This window comes from Schistocerca nitens, chromosome 2 (assembly GCF_023898315.1).
Source record: "Schistocerca nitens isolate TAMUIC-IGC-003100 chromosome 2, iqSchNite1.1, whole genome shotgun sequence".
Taxonomy (NCBI): domain Eukaryota; kingdom Metazoa; phylum Arthropoda; class Insecta; order Orthoptera; family Acrididae; genus Schistocerca; species Schistocerca nitens.
In genome coordinates, this window is record NC_064615.1 from 217,361,349 (window position 1) to 217,378,590 (window position 17,242).

Genomic DNA, 17,242 nt, shown 5'->3' on the forward strand with positions numbered 1-17,242 from the left:
CGGATGACATTGCTGCTGGTAAATCTTTCAGGATATAACGTCGTGGTTCACAAAGCTCTTCTGTTCCTAACGTTTTGTCTAGAACTGTGCTGGACATCTTCAGAGGGGTTGCTCCTCCGTTGAGTCTTGCTGACTGACGGGTCGGACGACCCAGAGCGACATATGCACTGCAGAAAAAGGGGCGTGGCCGTAGTTACACGTAATAAGTAGAGGTGATCCTAGACAAAGGCAAAACTTAACTAACGATTGTCGTCAGGGATAAAAAATTCTTTAGCAATTCTGCAGAGCTACTACCCATATGTCGTTATGTTTCATGGTCTCTTCTTTCCTATTAAAATTATCCCTATGTTTATCCCTATGTATCCATTTCCGTTTTTCCATCACTATGTATATTTCAATGGCTTCTCTGCTAGTCGTGAATAATAGTTCCTCGTCGTAGTTAAAAGTTTTGTTTCGTAAAACTTCAATTCGCGACTTACTAACTGAAGAGCTGCTCTGCTGCAGCCGATATGTCTATTTTCCCTAATAGGCAAAGACTTATGCGCTCCTTCAGCACTGTACTCACACTTCTCTTGGTTGTTCCAATATAAACTTTACTACACATGCACGGAATTTCATACACGCCACATGAAGCCAGAGGAGGGCGTTTATCCTTTACAGATAATTGCTGTAAAAACCAGTCTCATTCCACGCTTCTGTAAAATCTTTTCGATTTGATTTGTTACTTTTTCAGTAAAGGAAGAGAAACTGTATTCGTTGTTGTTCATATTTATTCTTCGGCTTGCCGCTGTTAGGTTGTATAATTCTGTTTACGTCTTTCCCCAAGTACTCACTTTTTTCTCGAGAGCCTGTTTTCGATGTTTCATTTCGTCGTCCATGTATTTCATCGTACAAATCCTTTTGGCTCTATCGGCAAGACTTTTAATGGCACCTTTCTTTTGTTGTGAATGGTGACTAGAGTTCTTATGTAAATATCTTTCCGTGTGCGTACTTTTCGAAAAACCTTATGTTCCAAACATCTATTGGCCTATCTCAAAACTAAACATCCAAGAAAGGTATTTTGTTGTAATTTCCTATTTCCGTTGTGAACTGGGTTTGTGTTATTTAGAAAACCAAAGAATTCATCCATGCGGCCAGATCACAAATGTGTCGTGAACAAACCGATACCAGCGAAATGGTTTCTTATTTGCTTTATCTAAAGCTGCCTGTTCCAATTTAGCTATCCAGGACCTAATGGATTACCCATTGCTCTACCATCAAGTTGTTCATAAAATTCATCATCCCATTGGAAATGACTTGAAGTAAGGTAGTGTCTGAGAGGAATAGTCAGATCTCCTGGAAAAATATTCGTTATAAAAATCATAACTTCACTGACTCGAATCATAATGCATAAAGACACTGTGTTGTAACTTAGAAGGACATCTTCATTAGCCAGAATTATCCCTTCAGTTTTCTCTATAAAATGACGTGAGTATTTTATATATCTCCCTTTCATTAAAAAAGTAACAGATCAGATCGGAAAGATTTTACAGAAGCATGGCATTGGTTTTTAGACCAACAAAGAAAGAGGTCAAGTACTCCGATCTGTAAGGCCCTCCTCTGTCAGAAAGCGGCGTGTATAAAATTACATGTACGTGTGGTAAAGCTCATATTGTAAGAACTAAGAGAAGTGTGAATACGCGGCTAAAGGAACACATGAATCTACGCCGGGTAGGGAAAACAGACAAATCGTCTGCAGCAGAGCATGCTCTTTAGCCAAGAAGACACAAAGTGAAGTTTTCTCAAAGAAAGATTATATCTGCGGTGACGAACTATTATCCACGGCTATGTAGAGAAGAATTTATCAAAATAGAGATAATTTTAATAGGAAAGAAGAGATCTTGAGGAGCAACGCCTCTAAAGATTAGTTTACTCAAGTTGAGCTCGAAGGGGCGATCTGTAGTGATCATTTAGGAGATGAACTTCTTAGCCGACACCACCATAAAATGCTTGATCGTAGATCACTAGTTTCCGTAAAACTAAGTTATCATCTTCAGATCTGCATGAAGGTTATTACAAACATCTTGCACCAGAGACTAGATCTTTCCTTTGAATTTCCAGATACAAAAAACATGCATTGATCGATGCGATGGCACGTCAAAATTAAAATTACTGTGTACATCACAATTCATCAAAACATCCTTCACATGACTTAACAAGCCGTGCCTACCAGGGCAAAAGGTTCAAATGGCTCTGAGCACAATGCGACTTAACTTCTGAGGTCATCAGTCGCCTAGAACTTAGAACTAATTAAACCTAACTAACCTAAGGACATCAGACACATCCATGCCCGAGGCAGGATTCGAACCTGCGACCGTAGCGGTCGCGCGGTTCCAGACTGTAGCGCCTAGAACCGCACGGCCACTCCGGCCGGCCTTACCAGGGCACCACAAGACTAATCTTTATGCAACCCTGAAAATGGTAACTTAGTTTTACCAAATCTGTTATCTACAATAAAGCTTTTAAAGCGATCTCTGCTAAGAATTTCTACTTTTCCTAAGAAGCCTCTGAAGATGTCCAACGCAGTTTCGGACTAAACATTAGGAACAGAAGACCTTATACCCCGAAAGGCATAGCAGCAGCAATAGAGGCTCTGGCTCTGAGCACTATGGGAATTAACATCTGTGGTCATCAGTCCCCTAGAACTTAGAACTACTCAAACCTAACTAACCTAAGGACAGCACACAACACCCAGCCATCACGAGGCAGAGAAAATCCCTGACCCCGCCGGGAATCGAACCCGGGAACCCGGGCGTGGGAAGCGAGAACGCTACCGCACGACCACGAGATGCGGGCCAGCAATAGAGGAATACTATTTCAAGAAGAACAGTTATGGCGAAAAATTACTACTAAACATGTTTTCTAACAGGATTTTTGTTTATTTGTTCCTTAATAATTACTTTATCTCGTTTATAAAGCATTCATTTCAGTGTGGACAACAAGTTGGTCGCTTGAGATAAACGTTTTTGGAAATGGCTTTTCGTTTATTTCCACCAGCTTCTTTCCGGGAGTAGTATACGGCGGCACCAACGCTGATGTGTCATTTGTCACCAGTTCACCATTAGTTGATAATTACATACAGATCATGCGTCAAATATCAGAAATTATGAAGAGGGAAAAGTAATAATGCAACGTCTTTTGTATTCATTCCCCTGTACGTTATCTTTCGATGTAAAAATGCGAAGAGCTTGTGAGTGTCTATTTCGCAGCTACATCTACGCTCTCTTCTAACTCTGGACACACGCAAAGAATTTCAGATTTGCAATCCGTATAACCTGTTCCTCAGCTGTTTTCAGTTGTTACTGAAACATAGGTTCATCAACACTGATGTGTCGAAATTTCAGAATGCACAAAAAATTTATTACACTGTCGTCGTGTTCTAAGGATAGCACATAGTTCGAGGAATGGCGGATACTTACCGTCATATCAAATTTGATTTCAGACAGATTAAAAAAAAATGTTGGCGCTCGTCGTCACATCTTTCTCCCCACTTGTGTTTGGGAACGATGGCTGGAGAGTCTAGTAATGTGTGTGTTTCGAAGCAAACTGGAGAGCATGTAAAACAACGTGAAACAGAATTCTCCATTTAAAATGAGTTAAGCTAGAGCGCCATCGAATGGACTGTATCTCGTCACAGCTTAAAGTAGTGAGTGGGCAGGCAGCATTTACGACTGGGATGCGAAAGCTCAAGAGCTCACAACGGGCTGCAGAGAGACGTAACGCGGGACTCGGGGTTCAAGTGTCCATCCGTAGGTTTAACGGCTTCCCACCCCTCTGAAAGGCTATAAACGGAACGACTGACTCGCCCAAGTCAAGCCGAATAGGGCGAGCGCTTTCCACAAGATAAGGACGATTCTACTCGCTGGACTCGCCGTCAAAAGGGTAGCGACCACAAAACTGATGTGCACGTCTATCCTATTTTTCGAGGACTAGGAATTCGTTCTACAAAACCATAAGAAAGAAAATCATGAAAATTTGGGTGAGGCTACCGTACATAGCTAAATGTGTTTGGGCAGAAATTGCTCCTCCTTCCGAAAGATTTATTGCATGCAATCAATAGTGTGTAGAACCTCCCAGTGAAAATGTTACAGTTTTCAATCTCCCATGAAGTATTTCTAATGATTTTGATGCAGTCATGTTGAAGATTACTGTCATTCTTGACGAATCATGGTCAGTAGTTGGTTCTTTAATAGATTGATCTGCTATGCAACTGATAGTATAATTGATACTAAAACTGTTTAAAGGATTCAGAGTGACACTAGATATAAAGTGGATTCAAAGTTTTTTTTTTTTGAGCCATCAATCTATTGATTGCTTTGATGGGGTCCGCCAAGAATTCCTCTTCATCTCAGTGTAGCACTTGTAACTTACGTTCTCGGTTACTTGCTCGATGCATTTCAACCTGTTTCTCTGCAACTTTTACCTTCTACAGTTCCCTCTAGTACTATGGGAGTTATTCCGTGATGTGTTTACATATGTCCTACCGTCCTGTCCCTTCTTCTTGTCATTGTTTTCAATATATTACTTTCCTTGCCGATTCAGCCTTACCGTATCAGTCTACCTAATTCTCAACATTCTTCTGTAGCACCACGTCTCAAATGCTTCCATTTTCTTCTGTTCCGGTTTTCCCACACTCCTCATTTGTCTGCCATACCATGCTGTAATCCAAATGTACATTCCTACCATACCATGCTGTAGTCCAAATGAATGAAGGCCTATGTTCGATACTAGTAGACTTCTCTTGGCCAGGAATGCCCCTTACGCCAGTGCTAGTCTGCTTTTGATGTCCTCCATGCTCCATCCGACATTGGTTTTTTTCTACTTCGTTAACTTCAACCCCTACGTCAAGTTACTCGCTGTTCTCATTTCTGCTACCTCTCATTACTTTCGTCTTTCTTCGCTTTATCCATAGTTCATATTCGGCACTTATTGCATTCAACAGATCTTGTAATTCTTCTTCACCTTCAGTCAGGATAGCAACGCTTTCAGCGAATCGTATCATTGATGCACTTTCACCCTGAATTTCAGTCCTACTCAGGAACCTTCCTTTTCATTTCCGTCCTGCTTCTTCGTTGACAGATTGAACAGTAGAGGCGAAAGACTACATCCATGTCTTACATGCTTTTCAATCTGAGCACTGCGTTCTTGGTATTTCACTCTTACTGTTCTCTCTTACTTCTTGTACGTATAGTAAATTACCTGATACGTGGTACTTACTGGAATTAAGGGAAACGTGGAAGGGAGGACCCACCAATACAAATTTATTTTCACACAACATATTTATTTAACAATATATAAACGGTGTTTTACAGATAATCGAAGCATTTAACCATAAAATTTCCTTTAAAAAATTGAAAAAAATTCATTTGACCTTAAACTTTAAGTTGAATAAGTCTGTGCAAAAGAAATCTGAAGTGCTGTATTGCAATACAGCAAACAATATGACAATGATTACAAGACGGCCGAACCTGCAGCCCGCCGGTTATCATGTGAAACAGCGGTGTTTACTACCGCGCTAGACACAGTCTGCCTTATTAAACGCCCTTCTGTAACACATAAAAACGATATAAGCACCACTGATAACAAGAGTGATTCAATTACTCAGAACAGATGACACAAATTTTAATTTGAAAGCTGTATGGCGAAAGATTCGGGGCTAAGATGCGCACCTGTGCTTGGAGGCTAAACAGATTAGCAAACAACATGACAATAACAAGGCTTACTTCAAAGCAACCAACCTCTTAATTTCAGTCGGCAACGAAGGTGTGACTAGATCCCAACCCGTCCCTTCTGACGGCCACGAGCGGTCGTCCGACACGAATGTTGCCAACCAACTGACGGGATGTCGGGCTGCTGCATATAGTCGACGCTGACCCCGGTGAAGTCCTCCGGTATCTTCGCTCTGCTCTGGCCCTCCTTGCGCAGCTCGTGGCTTCGGCCGTTCGAACCTCGTGACCACCTTTTGTCGCGACGCTACCGCCAATGTCCAAAATTCGCGCCTCCTCCTCGGGCCAGCGAACCCTGTATACATATCAGCAAGTAAAGACGTTCTAAGGACACAACCCACAGAAACCAACTCTTCCGCATAGATATCGGCAATGTGGCCGCAAGAGGGACAGTCGATACTACAAATGAGCCAGTGACGCCAGACAGAACAGTCTACTAATAACATGACGCCACGACTCATTACCCGTCTTTCCCTATTGCTTAGGCCTTCTTGACATAGAATTTCGAACATTTCACGCCATTTTACACTCCCAGGTCGATAATTACTATGAAGTCTTGATTTTTCTTCGACACTGCTTCCATTAGCAGCCGGTCGCTGTGGCCGAGCGGTTCTAGGCACTTTAGTCCTGAACCGTGCTGCTGCTACGGTCGCAGGTCGAATCCTGCCTCGGGTATGGATGTGTGTGATGTCCTTAGGTTAGTTAGGTTTAAGTAGTTCTAAGTCTAGGGGACAGATGGCCTCAGATGTTAAGTCCCATAGTGCTTAGAGCCATTTGAGCCATTTTTCATTAGCAACCTCGACGTCAGAATTACCTCCTTAGTCTCTCTAGCCTCTTTCCTTTCATAAAGCCAAACTCATCGTCATCTAACAATGTTACTCTTGTGAGCAACTTGGATTCATGAGCTGCTAAGCTGATCGTGCGACAATTGCTGCACTTACCGGGTTTTGCTATTTACTGATATGTGTGGACGATGTTTCTCCGGAAGTCTGGCGGTGTAACGTCAGTCCCATATATTCTACAGACCAACACAACTAGTTGTTTTGTTACCACTTCCCATCAACGTAGTTCAAAATTCCGATGGAATAGTATCTAGAAATCTGATTCATTGTATAATCTAAAAATCAGCCAAGTGTTTACCGATGTTTCCAACAAGACTGATACATCTTAACGGAAACTGCGTGTAGGACAGGCCTTTAGGTAAGATTTCACTTTTGTTTTCACTAAGCAGGTAATTAGGTGTAGGATTTTATGGCTTACACAGTGATTTTTTGTATCCTCCTTTACCCATTAGCGGTTTGAAAATGACCTTCGAAGTATTGGTTAGAACATACAAATTACTATATTGTGAGAGAGGAGCTCTAATGCAATGCACTCTATAGCGTGAAGATAAGGGTGTCAGCCCATAAGTGGTAAAATTAAACAGAATAGTGTCTCACAATATTCAATAGACTCTTCTTTCTTTTTAAACCACATCAGAGAAAACGGAGCTATTTTTCAATTATTGGTCATCTGAATAGTTCGTTGCAGCTTCTATTGCACCAAATTCTTCATCTTAGAGTAGCAGCTGCTCCCTAGTGCTTGTACTTGTTGGCAGAACACTTAGAAGATGCGACAAAGCCACTGAAGAGACATCCTACATTACACTTGTTCGTCCTCTGCTATAATATTGCTGCGCAGTGTGGGATCCTTACAAGGTAGAATTGACGGAGGACATCGAAAAGGTGGAAAGAAGGGCAGCTCGTTTCGTGTTCACGCGCAATAGGGGTAAGAGTGTCACTGATATGATACGCGAGTTGGGGTGGCAGTCACTGTAACAAAGGTGGTTTCCTATGCGGCGAGATCTATTAACGAAATTTCAGTCACTAAGTTTCTCTTCCGAATGCGAAAATATTTTGTTGACACTCACCTACATACGGAGAAATGATCATCATAATAAAATAAGAGAAATCAGAGCTCGAACGGAAAGATTTAAGTGTTCCTTTTTCCCACGCGCCATTCGAGAGTGAACGGTAGAGAAATAGTATGAAAGTGGTTCGATGAACCCTCTGCCAGGCACTTGAGTGTGAATTGCAGAATAACCATGTACAGTCATGCTCAAAAGTATCCGAACGACCTGAATAGCATTTCGTCTGATTCGCATGCAACCAGCATAACGCAGCTGTCTAGCAGGTCCTCTAATCGCTCCTTGGTACAGTCGTTTGACTATTGAAAATGGTTCCGACAAGTCACCACTGGAAAACACTGCTCTGTATCGCAGTAACTCAAGATGTAAAGTAATACCACGATGCTACAAATATCAGGGAACATCTTATTACAGATAATACTGTCCTCAAGGCTTGTAAGCTCACATTTATTACAATAAATGACATACCTGAAATGTTACCACTCTCATTATTACGTCAGATAGGTAATGCACGTAGTAAGTTCGTCGTATTCATGATTTTCTCTTCAAAGTAACATACCTTACTTATTATTTAACACAAAATGACATTAAAAATTTAAGTTATTCACGAGCAGCTTGTTGAGAATATGTATGAACTTCAAACGCCACGACGAACAGTCCCGTTCTGCATATGGATTCAAACCCAGGTCATGCAGACTAAGCAAAGATTTCGTGACTGACGGAAACTAACAGTCATTCTTGATTAAGCATACAGAGAGTGATATAACTCGATTTTAGACAGTATCAGTTAGCAAATATCAACTTTAAATTACATAACGTAAACATTTTTAACGGATGCGAATTCCTGCCCATCAACTATTGTCACTGTTAACGAACTACGAGAGATGTTAAATATTGCTTCTTCACAAGTAACTTTCTTGATATGCCATGAGGTAAAGCTTTGTGTTCGACAGGGATTCGAACCCAGAACCTAATCGGATTGATATCGAAGCACAGTCAACTGTGACATATCGGATTTTCGCGGCAGTAGCTAGATGTTTTAACTGAAATGACGAGACGAAACATTAGTTTTTTCCTTCCCAGGACTCCAACCCGGCACCTATCACTGATATATTCTAGAGAAAACGTACGTTAAATATGGGTTTGTTACACCATCAGCGACATGTGAGCATGTTTGAACTAGAAATAATATGACGAAGAGTTTAGTGCTCACTGGGAATAGAGCCCCACACATATCGTTGTTGACTGCACCCAAAGAGACGTCAGCTACCGAATTTTTCTCCACCAGCTGTTCGGAATAACATCTTGAACTTATAGTCATCTCGCAAATAGTTCTGTGTCTCACTGGGAATTAAAATCGTCAGATATCGTTAATGTTGACGACGAATGAAAATACATTAAAAATCAAAATTATTATCCACCAGCAGATAGGTGTTCTCATGCTAGAGCTTGATTGACACATAATGAAATCTTTAGTGCCGGGCCAGGATTCGAACCCATTCACGCGTAATATGTGGAGATGTTGAGGAATCTGCAGTTTTGAACAAACAACAATTTGTAGCCGATCTGCATTGTCACGAAGTGATCAAATTCCGCGTTAAGGGCGGTCTGAGTTGCATTCCCAGTTCAGAACCAATTTTATCGACATACAGAAGCTCAGATAAAAGATGAAATAAGTGTCCTGTGACCATACATAGCGTTTGTTTCGTCACTAGAAAAAAATAACTGGTATAAGAAAGGTTACTGGTGATAGAGATTCTACATGTCGCCACTCCTGACTTTATTGTGGTTCAACCTAAAGTCTACTTGTTAGAGAAGGAATATCATCTTCAATGTGAGTTTCAGACCACAATACCATTATATCTTCTTCACTTGGTGTAGCCAGAAGAGAATGGAATCTGTCTCTCCCTATCTAAAATCATTGACAGAAGTGGGAATCGAACCCAGACCATAGGTATAAGAACCTACCATCAGTCCAACAGACCACCAAATCATGTCCTCTCTGACGCATTTTTCTATCGTAACGCCGTTGCGCCACACTGGATGAGAATTCTGACACACAGGCTCCCTGTAGTAATTTGCAGCATGTTCAGTAAATTCATTTACTTGGTTGACCGAATCACCACGAACTAGCTGCCTCGGCTACCCAGTGCATACATTCGACTCTATTTTGTAATCACCGAAATAAAATCACGTAACTGCCACCTACATAGAACTGGTAACAGTGTAGGATGCAGAAGTTTAAATAGGAAGTGTTCCTTTCCACTTGAGCTATTCTATTGCGCTATCTGTTTGTAGGAAACGTCGTTCAGTGCAAAAGAAAAGCTGTAACTGTTTGTCTCTCAGAAGTCAAGCCCCGGCCATATGCATTATCTCTCAGCGCTGTGGAATGCAAAAGTTCTGGAGGAATTGTTGTCGAGCTCTGGAGGTGTTGTAGCTACGTGTCAGCTAGTAGCGTAATGGTAAGTGACGCGCAATGTAGCTAAGATGTCGCGAGTTCGAATACAATCACTGCTACATTTTTTATGACACAATTCTGCTGTCTGCTGAAGTTATGAATCTAATGCAACTTTGAACACAATTCCCTTCACTTCTCAACCCAAAGTAGTCGCATGTGGAAAAAGGGCTAACTTCTGCGACATTGTGTTCTTTTCAGGTTTAATAGACAGCAAGGCAGCAGATGCATCTCCTAGATGTGTAGGGAGAGCGCATCATGCCATAATATGTCATAAAAGTATTTTCTACATTAGCTGTCGTGTGGTAGTGACATTTTATTCTTCTTCAAATCTTGTTTGACAACTTTAACTCAGAACAAATTTTCTACATGCATGTAATCAATAAACTGCATGTGCATTGTCAGACTGTTACAGATAACATCAGAGAATTCGCATGTATCGTTGATGATTAATTTCTCTCTCATGTTTACTATTGTTTTAGCAACACTAAAGGAAACCTTACGAAAATTGTGCACTTTATTGTAAGAAATGAAATATAACTACCCACGATAACCTTACGACGAAAGTCTGTTTTAATAAAACTGATTAGGTGTACACAAGCGTGCCTCTATCGACACGAATTAGTAAAATACTACTCACTTAGAATTTGATTGGGTCTGCGTTTAATTGGTACGCTGTGTCATACTCAAGAGGTATGCAAATGTGGCATTTCATAAATATAGTTATGTATTCCTAGAAACCAAAAATTTGCTTGTCAGCAGCGGAAAGAGGCGTTACCTGTGGTGCAGCTTTGTAAGTTTTTCACCATTGCACTATGAGCCGAAAGTATTTTCTTGCGATTTCCTTATTGATGTTTGATCTGACTGCTTGTAGCTCTTTTACAGAAGGGATAAAAACGTTATAGTCAGTGAGACTGGACCCGCGAACCGTAACAGACGCTTTTTCACAGGTCAGCACGTTACCACAGTGCTGGCGAAGACGTATGCGTCTTAGCTTCCTCTTACGAGGCCAATAGTGGCTAGAACTCGTAAACCGCCATTTAAAGGACGAGATTAGTTGCGATTTCCACCTGCAACGACTTTCCTGGGCTGAAAACCGTAAATTTACAATCTTTTGTTACACCTCAAGTGATAATAACTCAGATTATTCAATGGAGCCGGCCGCGGTGGTCTCGCGGTTCTAGGCGCGCAGTCCGGAACCGTGCGACCGCTACGGTCGCAGGTTCGAATCCTGCCTCGGGCATGGATGTGTGTGATGTCCTTAGGTTAGTTAGGTATAAGTAGTTCTGAGTTCTAGGGGACTGATAACCACAACAGTTGAGTCCCATAGTGCTCAGAGCCATTTGAACAGGTTATTCAATGGAAATGACAGGTAAAATCAAGTGAACTTTGAGGCTTAATTCCGTGCACACCAGGAAGTAACTCGTCGATCACAGAGTTGCCAAACATACGTTGCCTTGTTGCCAAATCTCAGTTACAGCACCAGCAGGAAGAAGACGATCCGATGTGATTCTACAGCGAGCTGGGCAGTGACCATAGCCGGTGCCTCCAAGTCGCGGCTAAAACGGCCTGGAATACGTAATGCGTCTGATTCGCATTTCTGTAACTAGGTTTAGGTGCTGGAGCGTAGTTACTAATAATACTCAGAACTGACTGCAAACTAAGCATCATAAATCAGTAACTCTCAGTTGGATTTATATTACTTTCGAAAGTGTACTCAAAACTAAGAAACTCATTCACAGGCGTTTTCGTGCCTCGCCGATATTTGAGCACAACAAACACATAAAAATAAAAAAAAGAATGTGTGTGTGTGTGTGTGTGTGTGTGTGTGTGTGAGAGAGAGAGAGAGAGAGAGAGAGAGAGAGAGAGAGAGAGAGTGTAAAAAATTGTTGTAAACAAATTGAATCATTGTATGTAAAGAAATCTTTCATTAAGATGACACGTTCCACATCATTACGAAATGTCGTATTCATGATCTATGGAACAAGAATTAATCTAATGTAATCTAATCTAATATAATCACGTCGTATTGATGACTAGCCATGAAGAGTCATGAATTACCGAAATTTTTGCCAATACCAGTAACCAAATCTAATCTTGAAAATAAAAGACGACAATTTTTGTAATAAACCGTGACTCCTATCAAGACCCTTTCGTCCCTGTTAGCTAACCACGAAAGATGTCTGATATACCTCCATTCTGAAGTAACAAAGTGTGCATACATTTAAAGATGAAGTGCATGATGTGAAGTTTTGTGACGGAGATACGAACCCAACACGTAATCGGGTTTTTGACTAAGAAAAATTAAATGTTATGTCTTGTTTTTTTTTTGTTTTCTTTTTTTTTACGAGCCGCTGGGTGTTTGTACCTAAAATAAGGATACAAACTTTTGTGCCTAAGCGACAATCGAACTGCACACCTACTGTGCATCCACGAATATAGCTTAAGTATCAGTTGCTTATTCACCAACAGTAAGATGTGTGCGTGTGTGACCAGAAATAATGACACCTGTTGCGATTGTTGGCAACACATGAACAGACATTAAAAATGCACGTTAATTTTCACTAGCAGGTGGGTGTGCACTTGATAGAGCTTGAAATGAAGTTATGAATATTTTTGTACTTGATCAGGAATAAGACCCACATACTTACCTTTGGAGGAGAGCTAGAGAAGATTGCAGTCTTGGGAAAAGGAACGAAGTGATTGAACTATACTGTTCCGAGAGATTCAGATCCTCGAAAGAGGAGATACGAATTCGAATCACAATCCAGCACCAAAATTTTCAACGTGTCTAGTTCAATCAAGTACTAGTAAAACCGTGGTCTAAGGGTTCGCCGGTACGGTAGCTCAGCGTGTTCGGTCAGAGGGTTAACAGCCCTCTGTAATAAAAAAAACTGAGCTAATCGATCAACAACGAACTTAAACGGATGTCTTACGACGTCCGCCCCGAGCAGATGCAACGAACAACAGTGAACAAAATGAGATTAAAAAAAAAAAGAAAGGGGTAGCGTATTTGATTCATAATCGAAACGTCTTCGGTCCCGGGTTCGATCCCCGCCACTGCCTAAATTTTGATAAGTATTCAGCATTGGCGGCCGAAGACTTTCGGCATAAGAATTCAGCCTCATTCTGCCAACGGCCTTGTCAAAGAGGGCGGAGGAGGGGATAGAGGTTCAGGGCACTCTCTTGTCCTAGGGGTGGGAAATTGCCCCTAAAGGCGGAAGAATCATCAATGATCAACGACATGAGGATGCAGAAGGCAATGGAAACCACTGCATTAAAGACACGTAACGTGTATCCACAGGACATGTGGCCTGTATTTGAAGAAGTGTCATGATGATCTCTCCATTGGCAAAAGATTCCAGAATAGTCCTCCATTCGGATCTCCGGGAGGGGACTGCCAAGGGGGAGGTTACCATGAGAAAAAGATTGAATAATCGACGAAAGGATAACGTTCTACGAGTCGGGGCGTGGAATGTCAGAAGCTTGAACGTGGTAGGGAAACTAGAAAACCTGAAAAGGGAAATGCAAAGGCTCAATCTAGATATAGTAGGGGTCAGTGAAGTGAAGTGGAAAGAAGACAAGGATTTCTGTTCAGATGAGTATCGGGTAATATCAACAGCAGCAGAAAATGGTATAACAGGTGTAGGATTAGTTATGAATAGGAAGGTAGGGCAGAGGGTGTGTTACTGTGAACAGTTCAGTAATTATTGTAATTAAAATGTTGGGGAAGAGACCAAACAGCAAGGTCATCGGTCTCAAACAGTTCAGTGACCGGGTTGTTCCAATCAGAATCGACAGCAGACCAACACCGACAACGATAGTTCAGGTATACATGCCGACGTCGCAAGCTGAAGATGAACAGATAGAGAAAGTGTATGAGGATATTGAAAGGGTAATGCAGTATGTAAAGGGGGACGAAAATCTAATAGTCATGGACGACTGGAATGCAGTTGTAGGGGAAGGAGTAGAAGAAAAGGTTACAGCAGAATATGGGCTTGGGACAAGGAATGAAATAGGAGAAAGACTAATTGAGTTCTGTAACAAGTTTTAGCTAGTAATAGCGAATACCCTGTTCAAGAATCACAAGAGGAGGAGGTACACTTGGAAAAGGCCGGGAGATACGGGAAGATTTCAATTAGATAACAGCATGGTCAGACAGAGATTCCGAAATCAGATACTGGATTGTAAGGCGTACCCAGGAGCAGATATAGACTCAGATCACAATATAGTAGTGATGAAGAGTAGGCTGAAGTTCAAGACATTAGTCAAGAAGAATCAATACGCAAAGAAGTGGGATACGGAAGTATTAATGAATGATGAGATACGTTTGAAGTTCTCTAACGCTATAGATACAGCAATAAGGAATAGCGCAGTAGGCAGTACAGTTGAAGAGGAATGGACATCTCTAAAAAGGGCCATCACCGAAGTTGGGAAGGAAAACATAGGTACAAAGAAGGTAGCTGCGAAGAAACCATGGGTAACAGAAGAAATACTTCAGTTGACTGATGAAAGGAGGAAGTACAAACATGTTCCGGGAAAATCAGGAATACAGAAATACAAGTCGCTGAGGAATGAAATAAATAGGAAGTGCAGGGAAGCTAAGACGAAATGGCTGCAGGAAAAATGTGGAGACATCAAGAAAGATACGATTGTCGGAAAGACAGACTCAGCACACAGGAAAGTCAAAACAACCTTTGGTGACATTAAAAGCAACGGTGGTAACATTAAAAGTGCAACGGGAATTCCACTGTTAAATGCAGAGGAGCTGCTTACAAGAATAATATACAGAAGAATGGAAAAGAAAATTGAGAATGCGCTAGGTGACGATCAGTTTGGCTTTAGGAAAAGTAAAGGGACGAGAGAGGCAATTCTGACTTTACGGCTAATAATGGAAGCAAGGCTAAAGAAAAATCAAGACACTTTCATAGGATTTGTCGACCTGGAAAAAGCGTTCGACAATGTAAAATGGTGCAAACTGTTCGAGACTCTAAGAAAAGTAGGGGTAAGCTATAGGGAGAGACGGGTCATATACAATATGTACAACAACCAAGAGGGAATAATAAGAGTAGACGATCAAGAACGAAATGCTCGTATTAAGAAGGGTGAAAGACAAGGCTGTAGCCTTTCGCCCCCTACTCTTCAATCTGTACATCGAGGAAGCAATGATGGAAATAAAAGAAAGGTTCAGGAGTGGAATTAAAATCCAAGGTGAAAGGATATCAATGAGACGATTCGCTGATGACATTGCTACCTTGAGTGAAAGTGAAGAAGAATTAAATGATCTGCTGAACGGAATGAACAGTCTAATGATTACACAGTATGGTTTGAGAATAAATCGGAGAAAGACGAAGGTAATGAGAAGTAGTAGAAATGAGAACAGCGAGAATTTTAACATCAGGATTGATGGTCACGAAGTCAATGAAGTTAAGGAATTCTGCTACCTAGGCAGTAAAATAACCAATGACGGACGGAGCAAGGAGGACATCAAAAGCAGACTCGCTATGGCAAAAAAGGCATTTCTGACCAAGAGAAGTCTACTAATATTCTGAGGATGTACGTCTGGAGTACAGCATTGTATGGTAGTGAAACATGGACTGTGGGAAAACCGGAAAAGAAGAGAATCTTAGCATTTGAGATGTGGTGCTATAGACGAATGTTGAAAATTAGGTGGACTGATAAGGTAAGGAATGAGGAGGTTCTACGCAGAATCGGAGAGGAAAGGAATATTTGGAAAACACTGATAAGGAGAAGGGACAGGATGATAGGACATCTGCTAAGACATGAGGGAATGACTTCCATGGTACTAGAGGGAGCTGTAGAGGGCAAAAACTGTAGAGGAAGACAGAGATTGGAATACGTCAAGCAAATAATTGAGGACGTAGGTTGCAAGTGCTACTCTGAGATGAAGAGGTTAGCAGAGGAAAGGAATTCGTGGAGGGCCTTATCAAACCAGTCAGTAGACTGATGACAAAAAAAAGTAAAATAAGAGTCCTGATATGATATTTAATGCGGATTCGGGATTATAACGTCTTTCTCTTGAGGTTAGCAGAGGTAAAATAAATCTGTTTGTGCCTCTTAAAAGTAAATGCCTGAACCCACCTGCACCTGCACCTGCACCTGTGATATTTTGTTCCACCAGACCATTGTGGCCACATTTCCCAGCCCCAGGAGTGTGCTGTAACGGATGATGTGCTTAGCTTAAAAAATTAGGCACAGTGGAAAAAATGCGAGTCTCTTAAATGGTTAAGTAGAAGCAAGCTTCTGACGCGGAGATTATACTATTCTCATGTCAGCAGGATGTAAAGAGTCTTCCAGGCATCATAGGCTCGATGTGAAGCCAATTTGATTTTTCACAAATTCAGCAAATTTCTTAGTTCGAGAAAATCCACTGTGAAGCGTAAAGATACCGGATAATTCGATTACTACTGTCATTATTACTATCATTTTATTCATACCGCTGCTGGAACACATGTGCTTGGAGATCCTTTAATGCCTTTTGTTCATTATAGAAGTAGTTTAATTAATCATCAAAGATATATGCGAATTCTCTGATGTTATCTGTAACAGTCTGACAATGCACATGCAGTTTATTGATTACATGCATGTAGAAAATTTGTTCTGAGTTAAAGTTGTCAAACAAGATTTGAAGAAGAATAAAATGTCACTACCACACGACAGCTAATGTAGAAAATACTTTTATGACATATTATGGCATGATGCGCTCTCCCTACACATCTAGGAGATGCATCTGCTGCCTTGCTGTCTATTAAACCTGAAAAGAACACAATGTCGCAGAAGTTAGCCCTTTTTCCACATGCGACTACTTTGGGTTGAGAAGTGAAGGGAATTGTGTTCAAAGTTGCATTAGATTCATAACTTCAGCAGACAGCAGAATTGTGTCATAAAAAATGTAGCAGTGATTGTATTCGAACTCGCGACATCTTAGCTACATTGCGCGTCACTTACCATTACGCTACTAGCTGACACGTAGCTACAACACCTCCAGAGCTCGACAACAATTCCTCCAGAACTTTTGCATTCCACAGCGCTGAGAGATAATGCATATGGCCGGGGCTTGACTTCTGAGAGACAAACAGTTACAGCTTTTCTTTT